Below are 21,466 nucleotides of genomic sequence, written 5' to 3'. Positions count from 1 at the left end.
ACAGAGGGTATGTATATACTTATAAAAAGGGTGTAACAGTCCCTCTGGTTTCCTAATAACTATTAACTGACCTGCCTTTTTTAGATTTTTTTTGGCAAAGTCTAATCTGTTTCATCTATTCTTCAGGCTTATGAATGGTTTGCACCTTGTGGTGAACCCTCTGTATTTGCTCTCGTGAAGTCTTCTCTTGATTGTAGACTTTGACAATGATACCCCACCTCCTGGAGAGTGTCCTTCACTTGTCTGGATGTAGTGAATGGGGTTTTCATTACCATAAAGAGGATCCTGCGATCATCCACCACTGTTGTCTTCTGTGGGCGTCCATGCCTTTTTATGTTGCTGAGCTCACCGGTGCGTTCTTCTTTCCTCAGAATGTAACAAACTGATAATTTGGCCACTCGTAATGTTGCTGCTATCTCTCTGATGGATTTGTTTAGTTTTTGGAGCCTTACAATGGCCTGTTTCACTTGCATGGACAGTTCCTTTGAACACAGGATGTAGGTTCACAGCAATAGATTCCTAAAGCAAATACCACACTTAGAATCAACTCCAGACCAGGGGCAGACTGACCATTTGGAAACTCGGTTACTGCCCGAGGGCCCGGAGTCAGTAGGGGGCCCCATGAGATGTCCCTGGTACCTTTTTCATAGGCTTTTTTGAGTTTGGGCAAGGACACAGGGGCCCCATGATCCCCTATTGCCCGTGGGCCCCATGAGTTGTCAGCCCGCCCCTGCTCCAGACCTTTTACATGCTTAATTGATTAAGAAATAATGAAGGAGTAGCCCACACCTGGCCATGAAACAGCTTTTGATTCAATTATCCAATTACTTTTGGTCCCTTGAAAAAGGGGGGATGGCTACTGGTAAGAGCTGTAATTCCTAAACCCTTCCTCCAATTTGGAGGTACATACCCTCAAATTAAACTTTCAGCCCATATCCATTATGTAACTAAAACTTGAATATGTTTTGGTAGATACTTGAAAAAAAAACTAAAATTGTGCGTGTGTCCAAATATATATGGACCTAACTGTATATATACACAAATGTTTTGTCTTTCATTTTTATTTTAAACTGAATGGCTTGTTTTGCAAGGTTACGGTTTACATATGCTTTAAGTGTTCATCACTGACAGATGTGCTTACAATGATCAGCTTTTAATTATTCATGTAAATCATTTTAATCCCAAATAAAAAAAATGATGCTGTAACTGCTTGTTTAACTGCAGTATGAGCTGAAGTTTGGCTTGTTAGCATATCTAAATCCACTAGTCCATCTAATACTCCCTCCCTCCAGACTGAGAATGCTGCTGTCCTGAGGCGTAGCTAGGATATTTTGCTCCTGGGGACAAACGGCCAACTCATGAACACCCCCCCCGCTTCATATGGTCCCTGTAGACACCCCCCTGTCCCGATCACATTGCCCCCCCTTCATCCATGTCACTATTCACCCGGCTCGGCTCTCCCCTCGCCCCCTCCAGCACATGCCCGGCTCACTGCCCTCCTCTCCCGGCCGGCTCCTCTCTCCTCTCATAACTCACTGTGGATGGCAGACGTATCAGATGACACGTCTGCTGCAGCCGCTGCAGTGATCTTGTGACCTCATTTTGGCGCCCCTGGCGTACATATGTACCCCCCTGCCCCCCCCCAGGTACGCCTCTGCTGCTGTCTAAAGGTGTTCCTTTGCTGCTTCATCCAGAGTGTAGGCACGTGAATATAGAAAGTATATTACTGGCCAGATCACCGGGTGAAAACAGAGGAAAAAATTGCCTTAAACAAGAAAACGAATGCAGCCACCACATCTAAAGATCGGTAAGCTGCAATATACATTTTTGGTTTAATATCGCTTTAATGTACACATGTGCTTGTTAAATTGCATGTGTACCTAATGGCTTTCCTGTTCCTAACTGTCACTTTACACATTTGTTCACATGCTGGTAAAGGGAAGACGTCAGTCTGTAGACGAGTGTAGAAATCATAGGGAGTAGGAGAGTGAGCCTGGTCTGGACAGACATTTGGCTGAGTATCACTGTTATTGTGGACGGATGCAGAAATCTGGGTGTGTTGTCTGTCCCAGATGAATAGCAGCTTCATTTTCATTATGTTTAAGCCTTTGCTCTTGTCTCCACTGACAGCCGGGAGTCACCCTCTCTGTGTGCGGATTGTCATACTAGTCATGTTCATATGCTCATCCATGGCTATATTTAGCTGCATGTTCCAGTCTACATTAATAAAACCCTACAAGGGAGTCCAATCTCCTCCTCCCATCTGCAGACCGCTAGTACAGGGCTAGCTGTAAACATTGGGAACCTAAGGTACTATGGATGTTTATAGGAGATATATAAAGGATTCTGTGCACATATAAACATCCCCATGTAGGCTGTAAATCCAGATAGATATTTTAAAATGTTGTTGTGCATGATTATCTACTATGCTATTAACCTCCCTAGCGGTATGATTATTTCAGATTTTTGTTGCTGAAAGCGGTACCATTATTTTGCATGGAAATATGTATTTTTTTTTATTATAGGCTGTAATTTTTAGGAATAACTCACTGAAATCTGTACGAACAAGAGTCTAGTAAACATCCCGGTAGGATAAAATTTGAAACACGAAATCATAAATTATAATTTAATAAATAATCATAAAAATTAAAATAATATAATAAGAATACATTTAATTCAATAATATAATCAAACCAAAAACACTGAAATTTGAAATATAGCGCCAAGTTCGCACATCACTGAGCAAAGTCGCAAAATCGTTTTCAGTGTCTGATGACGAATTTCCCCACGAATCATTATCACTCAATTCTGCAAGTGGTTCTGATTTACTATCGCTGTTCTCTAGCCGGTCTAAACCCGCTTTTGACCTAAAGGGACACTTTTTGGACGCCATGGACTTTTCTAAGTTTCCAGGCAGAAAGAACAGTCAAAATGCAGGCAGGGCGCAGGACAAAGCACTCGGGACAAAATGTATGTGAAATGGGTTGAAACAGCAATGTTTTACTATGTAAAATTGTCTGTAAAAAAATGAAATTTTTTAAAATTTTCAAATTTCCCGCCGGCGCCCGTACGTCCCGACGTCACAGGGACCGGAACACAGAAGCCGGATGCCGGCATCAGCTGGAGGAGATGGCCGGGGACGCTGCAGGGGACACATCTCAGGAGAGCAGGACAAGGTAAGGGCTACAGGGAATCCCTATGCAGCGCCGCATGGTAAGCCCGAGTGTAGCTCGGGGTTAGCGCTTTTGGTACTGACATTTTACCCCAAATTACACTCGGGAATACCGCTAGGGAGGTTAAATCACTTGATCTCCGGAAGGACCGGGGGGGGGGGGCGTTTTTTTGCTATTCAGCACTGTGCTACTTTTTTTTAAATCTTTTTTTTTATTTTAAACAAAAGAATTTGATGAAAACATACATAATACAAGCAACAGATGCCCTTGCAGGGGCAGGGTCAAAGCCCAACAGAGTGCAAGGTACAAAACAACCCAAGGGAGAAAAACAAAAAGAGGGGGGGGGACCACACATGATATTCAAGGCCTAATTATTTGTAGACAATATCAGATTAAAGGAAACCCAGCTCACAACAGAAAAAAAATAACAACAACAAAAACAAGCACCTGGGTGACTGTCCGTCAATCAATTCCCCACATCAGCCGCCACAGTGGCGGTAGAAATATCATCAAGCCAACATCACCAAATTTTATAAAATTTGTGGGGGCATCCTCTGTTAGAATAGGTAGTCTGATAAAGGGGTCAATTAGAAAGCACTGCACTACTTTAACCACTTGCCCTCCAAAAGATTTACCCCCCTTCTTGATCAGGCCATTTTTTGTGATACGGTGCTGCGTTACTTTAACTGACAATTGCGTGGTCATGCAGCGCTGCACCCAAATTAAATGTATGTCCTTTTTTCCCACAACTAGAGCTTTCTTTTGGTGGTATTTATAAACAAAAAAGACTGACAATTTTGAGAAAAAAAAACAATATTGTTGACTTTTAGCTATTAAACATGTCCAGTAAAAAAAAAATTTAAAAATCAAATTTCATCATAAATTTAGGCCAAAATATTTTCTGCTCCATGTCTTTGCTAAAAAAAATCCCAATACGTGTAAATTAATTGGTTTAGGTAAAAGTTATAGCACTTACAAATGGCAGTATATATACTGGAATTTTTTTTTTCACTAGTAATGGATGCAATCAGCGACTTATAGCAGGACTGCGGCGGACATTCTGACACTGGGGGGAATTGACTTGGTGTCACTGACATCCCCAGTGACACCAATACAGTGATCAGTGCTAATAAAAAGCACTGACACTGTACTAATGGCCAGTGGTGTATTTAATTTTTGTGCTGCCCTAGGCAACACAAAAATTAGCTCCCCCACGGAGAGACCCTGGCACCAACCAACACCTCCCTCCCGCACAAAGATAGCCTGACATTGACCAAGAACACCCCAGCCCCCCACCCACCCGAGAGAGCCTTCCACTTCCACCACCCCCCATACACTGGCAACCCCCCTCCCCGGGAAGAAATAAGACACTCACCTTCACAGCTTCGCACATCCCCGGGAACGAGAGTTGGGCTCTGCATACACCATCAAGCAGCCTGCAACCTCTCTCAGATCTCTCCTGATCCCCGTGCTGTGTGTATCCCTTCTTCCATCCCTTCTTTCGGGGGGCGGCGTTGCCCACCTGAAAAATACCGCTCTAGGCAAATGCCTTGTTTGCCTTGTGGTAAATACACCCCTGCTAATGGCACTGGGCAGGAAGGGGTTAAAATGTGGGGCAATCAAAAGGTTAACTGTGTGCTGTTTTACAGTAAGCTGTGTGTGTGCTTTCAACTGTAAGCAAACTGCTTTGTATGGCTTTGCTATGCAGAGCCATACAAAGCAGTGTGAAGGAACTGACGGGAGAGATCTGGATTTTTTTACATACAGATCTCTTCCCCGTCGGAGATACTCAGTGATCACCGGGTACTAGGACCCGGCGATTGACAGCCGAGGCCGCGATATAAGTGATTTTGTGCACCCGTGCCGCCCTATAGCAGTATTTCTGCTACCAGTTAATTGGCAATTGGAGCAAGTCATTGTCGGCCAACTCTGCTGGGATTGTGAGTTATTGCTATCTCACCACAACTTGATAAGTTATGCAGATCGCACGTTCAAACTTTTGCATTAAAACCTTCAGATTTCTAAAAATATTGTTTGACAGCCAGCCATGCTGATCCTCTTGTTTCGTTGATTTGAATTAGTATTCAGGTAAGGATTTCTGACTTTGCCAAACTTTGGGGTCTTGACTGAAGCCAGAAAAAGTCATAACATCCAATCAACTAGTTTACTGCGTGAGATCAGAAATGGCAGCCCACATGTTTCTTCTTCTAACAACATTACTTTAAGTTCTGTTAGTTGATTCTATTATCCATGATATAAAGGCCACTATGATTCCCTTTTGCATCAGAAAACCTGTTTGTTTCAATAGATGCTGGCATGCACAAATGGTTAGCAGTCTGTTACGGCTGCTGTTCTTCAATTTCGTTGATTGTTTGGTTTCATAATCATTGCAGAGGAGGCTCGTCCCTGTGTAAGGTTACCACCTTCAAAGCAAGTCATAACCTTGACATTCAACTAACAATTATATTTGTAGCCTGAACTCCTGCTGACAACATTACTGAAATGCACTGAATTATTTTATCACCATGTGCCTAAATGGAAGGTCGTGTTAATGAAGCAATTTCACTAGTCCTCAAAATACACTCTCAAGATCTGATCTAGATCCAGACTTCAGTAAATGTTGAGGATGATAAATTCCTGGGGCATTAGTAACCTGCTGAGGTCATTCTGGATGCCTCATAAAACAGGTGCAACTTTTTATTTATATAGAAGTACATGTGGCAGGGTTATGATGTGGTGCTCCAAAATGCTGAACTGAAGGAAATGACATTCTGCTTTTTGCTTTTCTTGGAAGGGATAATGAAAAAATATATTTATACCATTTTCTTCAGTTCAGTGTAAAGGGTGGTCCAGGTGAGGCTGCTGTGTTCTGTTCAGTGATCCCACACTCATGAGGCTACAAAACTCCATAAATACTAGTCTATCAATCAAAAGTCTGGCTCCCTTCTCATAGACACAAGGCTGTATATTTACTACAGCTACTTATATAGCACAGTCAATTTACACAGCACTTTATATACAGTTTGGTCCATATATATTTGGACACAGACACCATTTTTTATTTTTTTCAGGTATTTACCAAAACATATTCAAGCTATAGTTATATAATGGATATGGGCTGAAAGTGGCCACTCTCAGGTTTAATTTGAGGGTATGTACATCCAAATTGGAGGAAGGGTTTAGGAATTACAGCTCTTAAGAGTAGCCATCCCCTTTTTTTCAAGGGACCAAAAGTAATTGGGCAAATGAATATAATCATAAATAAAATGTTGTGCTGTAGTTCAATTCTTAGCTGTGATGGCTGCATTATTTTTTTTAGGCTTGCTTTCTTCTTTTTTCATTTGGTGATCTAGCCAGTAAGTCTTCAGCAGAATGTATCAGTTACAGAGATGAGACAAACCATTTAACATACTGTATACAGTTAGGTCCATACCTATTTGAACACGGGCACAATTTTAGATTTTTTCAGGTATTTACCAAAGCATATTCAAGCTATAGTTATATAATGGATATAGGCTGAAAGTGCACACTCTCAGGTTTAATTTGAGGGTATGTACATCCAAACTGGAGGAAGGGTTTAGGAATTACAGCTCTTAAGAGTAGCCATCCCCCTTTTTCAAGGGAACAGAAGTAATTGGACAATTGAGTAAAAAGCTGTTTTATGGCCAGGTGTGGGCTACTCCTTCGTTATTTCTTCATCAGGTAAAAGGTCTGGAGTTGATTGTGGTATTTGTGATATAGCAGCAACGTTAGGAGTGGCCAAATCAACAGTTTGGTACATTCAGAGGAAAGAAGAATGCACTGGTGAGCTCAGCAACATAAAAAGGCATGGACGTCCACAGAAGACAACAGTGGTGGATGATAGCAGGATTGTCTCTATGGTAAAGAAAAACCTATTCACAACATCCAGACAAGTGAGGACACCCTGCAGCAGGTGGGCGTATCATTGTGAAAGTCTACAATCAAGAGAAGACTTCACGAGAGCAAATACAGAGGGTTCACCACAAGGTGCAAACCATTCATAAGCCTGAAGAATAGAAAAGCCAGATTAGACTTTGCCAAAAAACATCTAAAAAAGCCAGACTAGTTCTGGAAAAGCATTCTTTGGACGGATGAAACTAAGATTAATCTGTGCCAGAATGATGGGAAGAAAAAAGCATGGAGAGGCTTGGAACAGCTCATGAGCCAAAGCACACAACGTCATCTGTAAAACATGGTGGATTGTGATGGCATGGGCATGCATGGCTTCCAGTGGCACTGGGTCATTGGTGTTTATTGATGATGTGACAGAAGACAGAAACAGCCGGATTAATTCTGCAGTGTTTAGAAATATACTGTCAGCCCAGATTCATCCAAATGCAGCAAAGTTGATTGGACGGCATTTCTCGGTACAGATGGACAATGATCCAAAACACACAGCAAAAGCAACCCAGAAGCTTTTGAAGGCAAAGAAGTGGAATATTCTGCAATGGCCGAGTCAATCACCTGATCTTAACCCAATTGAGCATGCATTTCACTTGCTGAAGGCAAAACTAAAGGCAGAAAGACCCACAAACAAAGAACAACTGAAGACAGCTGCAGTTAGAGCCTGGCAAAGAATCAGAAAGGAGGAAACCTAGTAACTCATGGTAATGTCCATGGGTTCCAGACTTCAGGCAGTCATTGCCAGTAAAGGATTCTCAACAAAATATTAAAAATGAACATTTTATATATGATTATATTCATTTGTCCAATTACATTTGTGCCCCTGAAAATGAAGGGACTGTGTATAAAAATGATTGCAGTTCCTAAAACTTGTACTTGATATTTATGTTCAACCCCTTGAATTAAAGCTGAAAGTCTGCACTTCAAATTCAGTTGGATTGTTTTGTTTTAATTTATTCTGGTGGCATACAAAGCCAAAAGTATGAAAATTGTGACTGTGTCCAAATATATATGGACCTAACTGTATATGTATTGTACATTCACATCAGTCCCTAACCCTCAAGGGGTGTACAATCTAAGGTCCCTACCTCACATTCATACATACACATATTAGGGCCAAAGTAGACAAGAGCCAATTATCCTACCAGAAACCCACGCAGGAACACGGAGAACATGCAAACTCTAGGCAGGTGGTGCAGTGGTTGGGATGCAAACCAGCAACCCTAGTACTGCCAGGCAGAAGTGCTACCATTTAGCCACTGTGCTACATAAACCTGTGCCATAATTTTCAGATACATAAACTAAGATTGCCATTTGTCCCTGTTTCCCAGGGGCAGTCCTGGGAAAGAAGTCATCCTCAGATTTGTCTCCAGGAGCTGGGCACTATAAATCTGCAGTATGCAGACTCCATCCCATCACACTGCTCAAATAGCAATTCTAAAATGGCACCACTAGAGTGATTCATACTGCCACGCACACACGGAACGTTCCAGCTGTGCTCTTCTTGATAGATGACTACACTACCCAACTCCCAGAGACAATGCTGGGTCTATGTGGATAACTGAGACAAGTTACAATCTGTAAGTAACTGCTGACCTGATCCCAGAACACTTACTCCTGAAGTCTGTGTGCTACTTAATCCTAACCCCTCAACTGTGCTTTATTTAATCATAACCTCTGAGCTCTGTGCATGGCTTAATTCTGACCTCTGAACTCTCCTTGTTACTTACCTGGTCATAAACTCTCTGTTTTTGAATCCTGACCCTAAACTCTCTGTGTTACCTAATCCTGACCTCTGAACTCTCTGTGTTACCTAATCCTGACTCCTGAACTCTCTGTGTTACCTAATCCTGACCCTGAACTCTCTGTGTTACCTAATTCTGACCCTGAACTCTGTGTTACTTAATCCTGATCCCTGAACTTTCTGCATGACTTAATCCTGACCCTGAACTCTGTGTTACTTAATCCTGATCCCTGAACTTTCTGCATTACTTAATCCTGACCCTCAACTCTCTGTGTTACTTAATCCTGACCCTGAACTCTCTGTGTTACCTAATCCTGACCCTGAACTCTCTGTGTTACTTATTCCTGACCCTGAGCTCTCTATGTTACCTAATCCTGACCCTGAGCTCTCTGTGTTACTTAATCCTGACTCCTGAACTTTCTGCATTCCTTAATCCTGACCCTGAACTCTCTGTATTACTTAATCCTGACCCCTGAGCTTTTTGCATTACTTAATTCTGACCTCTGAACTCTCTGTGTTACCTAATCCTGACCCTGAACTCTCTGTGTTAACTAATCCTGACCCTGAACTCTGTGTTACCTAATCCTGACCCCTGAACTTTCTGCATTACTTAATCCTGACCCTGAACTCTGTGTTACTTAATCCTGACCCCTGAACTTTCTGCATTACTTAATTCTGACCTCTGAACTCTCTGTGTTACTTAATCCTGACTTCTGAACTCTCTGTGTTACCTAATCCTGACTCCTGAACTCTCTGTGTTACTTAATCCTGACCCTGAACTCTCTGTGTTACCTAATCCTGACCCTGAACTCTCTGTGTTACCTTATCCTGACCCTGAACTCTCTGTGTTACTTAATCCTGACCCTGAACTCTCTGTGTTATCTAATCCTGACCCTGAACTCTCTGTGTTACTTAATCCTGACCCCTGAACTTTCTGCATTACTTAATTCTGACCTCTGGACTCTCTGCATTCCTTAATCCTGACCCTGAACTCTCTGTGTTACCTAATCCTGACTCCTGAACTCTCTGTGTTACTTAATCCTGACCCTGAACTCTCTGTTACCTAATCCTGACCCTGAGCTCTCTGTGTTACTTAATCCTGACTCCTGAACTTTCTGTATTCCTTAATCCTGACCCTGAACTCTCTGTGTTACTTAATCCTGACCCCTGAACTTTTTGCATTACTTAATTCTGACCTCTGAACTCTCTGTGTTACTTAATCCTGACCCCTGAACTCTCGGTGTTACTGAATCCTAACCCTGAACTCTCTGTGTTACCTAATCCTGACCCTGAACTCTCTTTGTTACCTAATCCTGACCCTGAACTCTCTGTGTTACTTAATCCTGACCCTGAACTCTCTGTGTTATTTAATCCTGACCCTGAACTCTCTGTGTTAACTAATCCTGATCCTGAACTCTGTGTTACTTAATCCTGACCCTGAACTCTCTGTGTTACTTAAACCTGACCCTGAACTCTCCGCATTACTTAAACCTGACCCTCTCTGTGTTAACTAATCCTGATCCTGAACTCTGTGTTACTTAATCCTGACCCCTGAACTTTCTGCATTACTTAATCCTGACCCTGAACTCTCTGTGTTACTTAATCCTGACCCCTGAACTTTCTGCATTACTTAATTCTGACCTCTGGACTCTCTGCATTCCTTAATCCTGACCCTGAACTCTCTGTGTTACTTAATCCTGACCCTGAACTCTCTGTGTTACTTAATCCTGACCCTGAACACTCTGTGTTACCTAATCCTGACCCTGAACTCTCTGTGTTACTTAATCCTGACCCTGAACTCTCTGTGTTACTTAATCCTGACCCTGAACTCTCTGTGTTACCTAATCCTGACCCTGAACTCTCTTTGTTACCTAATCCTGACCCTGAACTCTCTGTGTTACTTAATCCTGACCCTGAACTCTCTGTGTTTTTTAATCCTGACCCTGAACTCTCTGTGTTACTTAAACCTGACCCTGAACTCTCCGTATTACTTAAACCTGACCCTGAACTCTCCGCATTACTTAAACCTGACCCTGAAGTCTCCATATTACTTAAACCTGACCCTGAACTCTCCGTATTACTTAAACCTGACCCTGAACTCTCTGTATTACTTAATCCTGACTCCTGAACTCTCTGTGTTACTTAATCCTGACCCTAAACTCTGTGTTACCTAATCCTGACCTCTGAACTCTCTGTGTTACCTAATCCTGACTCCTGAACTCTCTGTGTTACCTAATCCTGACTCCTGAACTCTCTGTGTTACTTAATCCTGACCCTGAACTCTCTGTTACCTAATCCTGACCCTGAGCTCTCTGTGTTACTTAATCCTGACTCCTGAACTTTCTGTATTCCTTAATCCTGACCCTGAACTCTCTGTGTTACTTAATCCTGACCCCTGAACTTTTTGCATTACTTAATTCTGACCTCTGAACTCTCTGTGTTACTTAATCCTGACCCCTGAACTCTCTGTGTTACTGAATCCTAACCCTGAACTCTCTGTGTTACCTAATCCTGACCCTGAACTCTCTTTGTTACCTAATCCTGACCCTGAACTCTCTGTGTTACTTAATCCTGACCCTGAACTCTCTGTGTTATTTAATCCTGACCCTGAACTCTCTGTGTTACTTAAACCTGACCCTGAACTCTCTGTATTACTTAAACCTGACCCTGAACTCTCCGCATTACTTAAACCTGACCCTGGACTCTCCGTATTACTTAAACCTGACCCTGAACTCTCCATATTACTTAAACCTGACCCTGAACGCTCCGTATTACTTAAACCTGACCCTGAACTCTCTGTATTACTTAATCCTGACTCCTGAACTCTCTGTGTTACTTAATCCTGACCCTAAACTCTCTGTGTTACCTAATCCTGACCTCTGAACTCTCTGTGTTACCTAATCCTGACTCCTGAACTCTCTGTGTTACTTAATCCTGACCCTGAACTCTCTGTGTTACCTAATCCTGACCCTGAACTCTCTTTGTTACCTAATCCTGACCCTGAACTCTCTGTGTTACTTAATCCTGACCCTGAACTCTCTGTGTTATTTAATCCTGACCCTGAACTCTCTGTGTTACTTAAACCTGACCCTGAACTCTCCGTATTACTTAAACCTGACCCTGAACTCTCCGCATTACTTAAACCTGACCCTGAACTCTCCATATTACTTAAACCTGACCCTGAACGCTCCGTATTACTTAAACCTGACCCTGAACTCTCTGTATTACTTAATCCTGACTCCTGAACTCTCTGTGTTACTTAATCCTGACCCTAAACTCTGTGTTACCTAATCCTGACCTCTGAACTCTCTGTGTTACCTAATCCTGACTCCTGAACTCTCTGTGTTACCTAATCCTGACTCCTGAACTCTCTGTGTTACTTAATCCTGACCCTGAACTCTCTGTTACCTAATCCTGACCCTGAGCTCTCTGTGTTACTTAATCCTGACTCCTGAACTTTCTGTATTCCTTAATCCTGACCCTGAACTCTCTGTGTTACTTAATCCTGACCCCTGAACTTTTTGCATTACTTAATTCTGACCTCTGAACTCTCTGTGTTACTTAATCCTGACCCCTGAACTCTCGGTGTTACTGAATCCTAACCCTGAACTCTCTGTGTTACCTAATCCTGACCCTGAACTCTCTTTGTTACCTAATCCTGACCCTGAACTCTCTGTGTTACTTAATCCTGACCCTGAACTCTCTGTGTTATTTAATCCTGACCCTGAACTCTCTGTGTTACTTAAACCTGACCCTGAACTCTCCATATTACTTAAACCTGACCCTGGACTCTCCGTATTACTTAAACCTGACCGTGAACTCTCCATATTACTTAAACCTGACCCTGAACGCTCCGTATTACTTAAACCTGACCCTGAACTCTCTGTATTATTTAATCCTGACTCCTGAACTCTCTGTGTTACTTAATCCTGACCCTAAACTCTCTGTGTTACCTAATCCTGACCTCTGAACTCTCTGTGTTACCTAATCCTGACTCCTGAACTCTCTGTGTTACCTAATCCTGACTCCTGAACTCTCTGTGTTACTTAATCCTGACCCTGAACTCTCTGTGTTACCTAATTCTGACCTTGAACTCTCTGTGTTAACTAATCCTGACCCTGAACTCTGTGTTACTTAATCCTGGCCCCTGAACTTTCTGCATGACTTAATCCTGACCCTGAACTCTGTGTTACTTAATCCTGATCCCTGAACTTTCTGCATTACTTAATCCTGACCCTGAACTCTCTGTGTTACTTAATCCTGACCCTGAACTCTCTGTGTTACCTAATCCTGACCCTGAACTTTCTGCATTCCTTAATCCTGACCCTGAACTCTCTGTATTACTTAATCCTGACCCCTGAGCTTTTTGCATTACTTAATTCTGACCTCTGAACTCTCTGTGTTACCTAATCCTGACCCTGAACTCTCTGTGTTACCTAATCCTGACCCTGAACTCTCTGTGTTAACTAATCCTGACCCTGAACTCTATGTTACCTAATCCTGACCCCTGAACTTTCTGCATTACTTAATCCTGACCCTGAACTCTGTGTTACTTAATCCTGACCCCTGAACTTTCTGCATTACTTAATTCTGACCTCTGAATTCTCTGTGTTACCTAATCCTGACTTCTGAACTCTCTGTGTTACCTAATCCTGACTCCTGAACTCTCTGTGTTACTTAATCCTGACCCTGAACTCTCTGTGTTACCTAATCCTGACCCTGAACTCTCTGTGTTACTTAATCTTGACCCTGAACTCTCTGTGTTATCTAATCCTGACCCTGAACTCTCTGTGTTACCTAATCCTGACCCTGAACTCTCTGTGTTAACTAATCCTGATCCTGAACTCTGTGTTACTTAATCCTGACCCCTGAACTTTCTGCATTACTTAATCCTGACCCTGAACTCTCTGTGTTACTTAATCCTGACCATGAACTCTGTGTGTTACTTAATCCTGACCCTGAACTCTCTGTGTTACCTAATCCTGACCCTGAACTCTCTGTGTTACTTAATCCTGACCCTGAACTCTCTGTGTTACCTAATCCTGATCCTGAACTCTCTTTGTTACCTAATCCTGACCCTGAACTCTCTGTGTTACTTAATCCTGACCCTGAACTCTCTGTGTTATTTAATCCTGACCCTGAACTCTCTGTGTTACTTAAACCTGACCCTGAACTCTCCGTATTACTTAAACCTGACCCTGAACTCTCCGCATTACTTAAACCTGACCCTGAACTCTCCATATTACTTAAACCTGACCCTGAACGCTCCGTATTACTTAAACCTGACCCTGAACTCTCTGTATTACTTAATCCTGACTCCTGAACTCTCTGTGTTACTTAATCCTGACCCTAAACTCTGTGTTACCTAATCCTGACCTCTGAACTCTCTGTGTTACCTAATCCTGACTCCTGAACTCTCTGTGTTACCTAATCCTGACTCCTGAACTCTCTGTGTTACTTAATCCTGACCCTGAACTCTCTGTTACCTAATCCTGACCCTGAGCTCTCTGTGTTACTTAATCCTGACTCCTGAACTTTCTGTATTCCTTAATCCTGACCCTGAACTCTCTGTGTTACTTAATCCTGACCCCTGAACTTTTTGCATTACTTAATTCTGACCTCTGAACTCTCTGTGTTACTTAATCCTGACCCCTGAACTCTCGGTGTTACTGAATCCTAACCCTGAACTCTCTGTGTTACCTAATCCTGACCCTGAACTCTCTTTGTTACCTAATCCTGACCCTGAACTCTCTGTGTTACTTAATCCTGACCCTGAACTCTCTGTGTTATTTAATCCTGACCCTGAACTCTCTGTGTTACTTAAACCTGACCCTGAACTCTCCGTATTACTTAAACCTGACCCTGGACTCTCCGTATTACTTAAACCTGACCGTGAACTCTCCATATTACTTAAACCTGACCCTGAACGCTCCGTATTACTTAAACCTGACCCTGAACTCTCTGTATTACTTAATCCTGACTCCTGAACTCTCTGTGTTACTTAATCCTGACCCTAAACTCTCTGTGTTACCTAATCCTGACCTCTGAACTCTCTGTGTTACCTAATCCTGACTCCTGAACTCTCTGTGTTACCTAATCCTGACTCCTGAACTCTCTGTGTTACTTAATCCTGACCCTGAACTCTCTGTGTTACCTAATTCTGACCTTGAACTCTCTGTGTTAACTAATCCTGACCCTGAACTCTGTGTTACTTAATCCTGGCCCCTGAACTTTCTGCATGACTTAATCCTGACCCTGAACTCTGTGTTACTTAATCCTGATCCCTGAACTTTCTGCATTACTTAATCCTGACCCTGAACTCTCTGTGTTACTTAATCCTGACCCAGAACTCTCTGTGTTACTTAATCCTGACCCTGAACTCTCTGTGTTACCTAATCCTGACCCTGAACTCTCTGTGTTACTTAATCCTGGCCCTGAACTCTCTGTGTTACTTATTCCTGACCCTGAACTCTCTATGTTACCTAATCCTGACCCTGAGCTCTCTGTGTTACTTAATCCTGACTCCTGAACTTTCTGCATTCCTTAATCCTGACCCTGAACTCTCTGTATTACTTAATCCTGACCCCTGAGCTTTTTGCATTACTTAATTCTGACCTCTGAACTCTCTGTGTTACCTAATCCTGACCCTGAACTCTCTGTGTTACCTAATCCTGACCCTGAACTCTCTGTGTTAACTAATCCTGACCCTGAACTCTATGTTACCTAATCCTGACCCCTGAACTTTCTGCATTACTTAATCCTGACCCTGAACTCTGTGTTACTTAATCCTGACCCCTGAACTTTCTGCATTACTTAATTCTGACCTCTGAATTCTCTGTGTTACCTAATCCTGACTTCTGAACTCTCTGTGTTACCTAATCCTGACTCCTGAACTCTCTGTGTTACTTAATCCTGACCCTGAACTCTCTGTGTTACCTAAGCCTGACCCTGAACTCTCTGTGTTACCTTATCCTGACCCTGAACTCTCTGTGTTACTTAATCTTGACCCTGAACTCTCTGTGTTATCTAATCCTGACCCTGAACTCTCTGTGTTACCTAATCCTGACCCTGAACTCTCTGTGTTAACTAATCCTGATCCTGAACTCTGTGTTACTTAATCCTGACCCCTGAACTTTCTGCATTACTTAATCCTGACCCTGAACTCTCTGTGTTACTTAATCCTGACCATGAACTCTGTGTGTTACTTAATCCTGACCCTGAACTCTCTGTGTTACCTAATCCTGACCCTGAACTCTCTGTGTTACTTAATCCTGACCCTGAACTCTCTGTGTTACCTAATCCTGACCCTGAACTCTCTTTGTTACCTAATCCTGACCCTGAACTCTCTGTGTTACTTAATCCTGACCCTGAACTCTCTGTGTTATTTAATCCTGACCCTGAACTCTCTGTGTTACTTAAACCTGACCCTGAACTCTCCGTATTACTTAAACCTGACCCTGAACTCTCCGCATTACTTAAACCTGACCCTGAACTCTCCATATTACTTAAACCTGACCCTGAACGCTCCGTATTACTTAAACCTGACCCTGAACTCTCTGTATTACTTAATCCTGACTCCTGAACTCTCTCTGTTACTTAATCCTGACCCTAAACTCTGTGTTACCTAATCCTGACCTCTGAACTCTCTGTGTTACCTAATCCTGACTCCTGAACTCTCTGTGTTACCTAATCCTGACTCCTGAACTCTCTGTGTTACTTAATCCTGACCCTGAACTCTCTGTTACCTAATCCTGACCCTGAGCTCTCTGTGTTACTTAATCCTGACTCCTGAACTTTCTGTATTCCTTAATCCTGACCCTGAACTCTCTGTGTTACTTAATCCTGACCCCTGAACTCTCGGTGTTACTGAATCCTAACCCTGAACTCTCTGTGTTACCTAATCCTGACCCTGAACTCTCTTTGTTACCTAATCCTGACCCTGAACTCTCTGTGTTACTTAATCCTGACCCTGAACTCTCTGTGTTATTTAATCCTGACCCTGAACTCTCCGTATTACTTAAACCTGACCCTGAACTCTCCGCATTACTTAAACCTGACCCTGGACTCTCCGTATTTCTTAAACCTGACCCTGAATTCTCCATATTACTTAAACCTAACCCTGAACGCTCCGTATTACTTAAACCTGACCCTGAACTCTCTGTATTACTTAATCCTGACCCTAAACTCTCTGTGTTACCTAATCCTGACCTCTGAACTCTCTGTGTTACCTAATCCTGACTCCTGAACTCTCTGTGTTACCTAATCCTGACTCCTGAACTCTCTGTGTTACTTAATCCTGACCCTGAACTCTCTGTGTTACCTAATTCTGACCTTGAACTCTCTGTGTTAACTAATCCTGACCCTGAACTCTGTGTTACTTAATCCTGGCCCCTGAACTTTCTGCATGACTTAATCCTGACCCTGAACTCTGTGTTACTTAATCCTGATCCCTGAACTTTCTGCATTACTTAATCCTGACCCTGAACTCTCTGTGTTACTTAATCCTGACCCAGAACTCTCTGTGTTACTTAATCCTGACCCTGAACTCTCTGTGTTACCTAATCCTGATCCCTGAACTTTCTGCATTACTTAATCCTGACCCTGAACTCTCTGTGTTACTTAATCCTGACCCCTGAACTTTCTGCATTACTTAATTCTGACCTCTGAACTCTCTGTGTTACCTAATCCTGACCCTGAACTCTCTGTGTTATTTAATCCTTACCCTGAACTCTCTGTGTTACTTAATCCTGACCCTGAACTCTCTATGTTACCTAATCCTGACCCTGAGCTCTCTGTGTTACTTAATCCTGACTCCTGAACTTTCTGTATTCCTTAATCCTGACCCTGAACTCTCTGTGTTACTTAATCCTGACCCCTGAACTTTTTGCATTACTTAATTCTGACCTCTGAACTCTCTGTGTTACTTAATCCTGACCCCTGAACTCTCAGTGTTACTGAATCCTAACCCTGAACTCTCTGTGTTACCTAATCCTGACCCTGAACTCTCTGTGTTACCTAATCCTGACCCTGAACTCTCTGTGTTACTTAATCCTGACCCTGAACTTTCTGCATTACTTAATTCTGACCTCTGAACTCTCTGTGTTACTTAATCCTGACTTCTGAACTCTCTGTGTTACCTAATACTGACTCCTGAACTCTCTGTGTTACTTAATCCTGACCCTGAACTCTCTGTGTTACCTTATCCTGACCCTGAACTCTCTGTGTTACTTAATCTTGACCCTGAACTCTCTGTGTTATCTAATCCTGACCCTGAACTCTCTCTGTTAACTAATCCTGACCCTGAACTCTCTGTGTTAACTAATCCTGATCCTGAACTCTGTGTTACTTAATCCTGACCCCTGAACTTTCTGCATTACTTAATCCTGACCCTGAACTTTCTGCATTACTTAATTCTGACCTCTGGACTCTCTGCATTCCTTAATCCTGACCCTGAACTCTCTGTGTTACTTAATCCTGACCATGAACTCTGTGTTACCTAATCCTGACCCTGAACTCTCTGTGTTAACTAATCCTGACCCTGAACTCTATGTTACCTAATCCTTACCCCTGAACTTTCTGCATTACTTAATCCTGACCCTGAACTCTCTGTGTTACCTAATCCTGACTCCTGAACTCTCTGTGTTACTTAATCCTGACCCTGAACTCTCTGTGTTACCTAATCCTGACCCTGAACTCTCTGTGTTTCCTTATCCTGACCCTGAACTCTCTGTGTTACTTAATCTTGACCCTGAACTCTCTGTGTTACCTAATCCTGACCCTGAACTCTCTGTGTTACTTAATCCTAACCCTGAACTCTCTGTGTTACTTAATCCTGACCCCTGAACTTTCTGCATTACCTAATCCTGACCCTGAACTCTGTGTTACTTAATCCTGATTCCTGAACTTTCTGCATTACTTAATCCTGACCCTGAACTCTCTGTGTTACTTAATCCTGACCCCTGAACTTTCTGCATTACTTAATTCTGACCTCTGAACTCTCTGTGTTACTTAATCCTGACCCTGAACTCTTTGTGTTACTTAATCCTGACCCTGAACTCTCTGTGTTACTTAATCCTGACCCTGAACTCTCTGTGTTACTTAATCCTGACCCTGAACTCTCTATGTTACCTAATCCTGACCCTGAGCTCTCTATGTTACTTAATCCTGACTCCTGAACTTTCTGCATTACTTAATCCTGACCCTGAACTCTCTGTGTTACTTAATCCTGACCCCTGAACTTTCTGCATTACTTAATTCTGACCTCTGAACTCTCTGTGTTACCTAATCCTGACCCTGAACTCTCTGTGTTACTTAATCCTGACCCTGAACTCTCTGTGTTACTTAATCCTGACCCTGAACTCTCTATGTTACCTAATCCTGACCCTGAGCTCTCTGTGTTACTTAATCCTGACTCCTGAACTTTCTGTATTCCTTAATCCTGATCCTGAACTCTCTGTGTTACTTAATCCTGACCCCTGAACTTTTTGCATTACTTAATTCTGACCCCTGAACTCTCAGTGTTACTGAATCCTAACCCTGAACTCTCTGTGTTACCTAATCCTGACCCTGAACTCTCTGTGTTATTTAATCCTGACCCTGAACTCTCCGTATTACTTAAACCTGACCCTGGACTCTCCGCATTACTTAAACCTGACCCTGAATTATCTGTATTACTTAAACCTGACCCTGAACTCTGTATTACTTAAACCTGACCCTGAACTCTCTGCTTTTTTAATCCTGACCTTGGACTCTCTCCCTGGAAGAACAGAAGCAATGAAAAGCGCCATGCAGACCCATCCAATAGCAGCAGCAACAGGGGATGTGTTTGGATATCATTTGCTGTCAGACTCAGTCTACACTGCCCATGATAACTCACCACTGAGCCTAAAACTGGCATACTTTAACAGAGAGGCAAACAGAAGGATTGTGTGCAGTAAATCTTATTATTCTTATATTACTTGCCTTGAGTGATTGCTATTAGAGACATTTTTATTCAATGCACGGCTAATGACATGTACTAATTACCATTTTTACAAGCGTTGACATATTTAAAGCAATATTCGTGAAGAAAATTGCTGTTTACAATGGCATCATTGTTTCAAATGTAAGGGCAATTCAATTTTTCTCTTTTTGTATTTTAAACGATCATACAATTGACAAAGATGATAGACGCAAGAAAGTAACACATATTTTACTAGTCACTCCCTTTATTTTCATTTTCTCCTGAAAATCTTTTTCATGAATCACTGCATTTTTACAGGACAAAGCTTTGGAGTATGAAGGAGCTCTGAGGTATTAATCATCTACTGGTATTCGGAATGGGTGGAAACTGCATTCCAGCACAGGGTGTCCTGCAGGTCATAGTTTTACCAGTTTGAGATGTCAAAGCACAATTGTTGGAGGCTAAAGCAAGTGCATTTGTGGAACGCAGGGGAACTCAGTTCTGGCACCTCCAGCACTGAATGTTTATAATGACAAGGGGTGCTGGGGTGTGCTGCAGGGTCTGTTGATACTGGCTGCTGGGGAATCTAGGCTAGATCTATTTTTGCAGAGGGGGGTGTCTGTTGTTGCTGGGGAGGTCTATTGTTGCTGGTGGGGGATCTATTTTTGCTGAAGGTGGGTCTTATGTTGCTGTGGATCAATCATTGCTGGGGGGATCTGCTGCTGAAGGAGGGGTTTATTGTTACTGGAGGGTCTATTGATGCTGGCTGTTGGGAGTCTTCTGCTGCTTGGGGGTCCATTGTTGCTGGGGGGGCAGTGGTGTCCTGCGGGGGGTGCGGGCTGCACCAGGTGACACCATCACAGGGGGCACAGGAGTAGGATGCCAGCAGAGATTCTGGGCTCTGTTAAGGTCCTGGACAGTTATTGGGGTGATCCCGGATTCCCGGCACAGTGACAGCTGCCCCCGGTGTAGTGGTAAATGAGTATCCCGACCCATGAAGATATGTATCCCCTAAAGCAACTGCGCATGTGACGGTTTCAGGCCGAAGAAGCCGACCGCCGATCTCCGACTTTAGCACAGAGCTGTCACAGTTAACCCCTTACAGACTGCAAACTGCTGAAGCTGATCCCGCGGATCACTATGGGATGCAAGATCAGTTAACCCCGTATAGGTTCAACCTGATCTTGCAACCAGGGGCGGACTGACAACTCATGGGGCCCCCGGGCAATAGGGGATCATGGGGCCCCTGTGTCCTTGCCCAAACTCAAAAATACCTATGAAAAAGGTACCAGGGGCATCTCATGGGGCCCCCTAATGACCCCGGTCCCTCTGGCAGTGCCCGAGTTTCCAAATGGTCAGTCCGCCCCTGCTTGCAACCCATAGTGATACACGGGATCAGCGTCAGAGGTTTGCAGCCTGTAAGTGGTTAACAGTGGCAGCTCTGTGCTAAAGTTGGAGATCGGCTTCTTCAGCCTGAAACCGGTACATGAGCAGTTGCTTCAGGGGATACATATCTTCATGGGATACTCATTTTACCGCTACACCGGCACCGCTCCTTCCTCTCTGGAGGGGTGACACCACGTGTTATTGCACCAGGTGACACCAAACCTAGGGATGCCTCTGCTGGGGGGCCTATTGTTGCTGGGGAGGTCTCTTGTTTCTGGCTGCTGGGGATCTATTAAT

General features: G+C 43.1%; 1 long non-coding RNA gene across 1 annotated transcript; it reads left to right on the top strand.

Annotated features, from left to right (window-relative positions):
• The first annotated feature begins 8,434 nt into the window (after positions 1-8,434).
• Positions 8,435-19,793, top strand: LOC149449770 (uncharacterized). The gene is made up of 2 exons (XR_016315365.1): positions 8,435-8,677; positions 19,610-19,793. It is a non-coding gene; the product is annotated as an uncharacterized LOC149449770 (long non-coding RNA).
• Positions 19,794-21,466: the final 1,673 nt, after the last annotated feature.

Source organism: Staurois parvus, unplaced genomic scaffold, assembly GCF_062004578.1.
Source record: "Staurois parvus isolate SC_StPar_1 unplaced genomic scaffold, SC_StPar_1.0 ptg000604l, whole genome shotgun sequence".
Taxonomy (NCBI): domain Eukaryota; kingdom Metazoa; phylum Chordata; class Amphibia; order Anura; family Ranidae; genus Staurois; species Staurois parvus.
The sequence above is the reverse complement of the archived record's forward strand: the minus strand, read 5'-3'. Positions and strand labels throughout refer to the sequence as shown.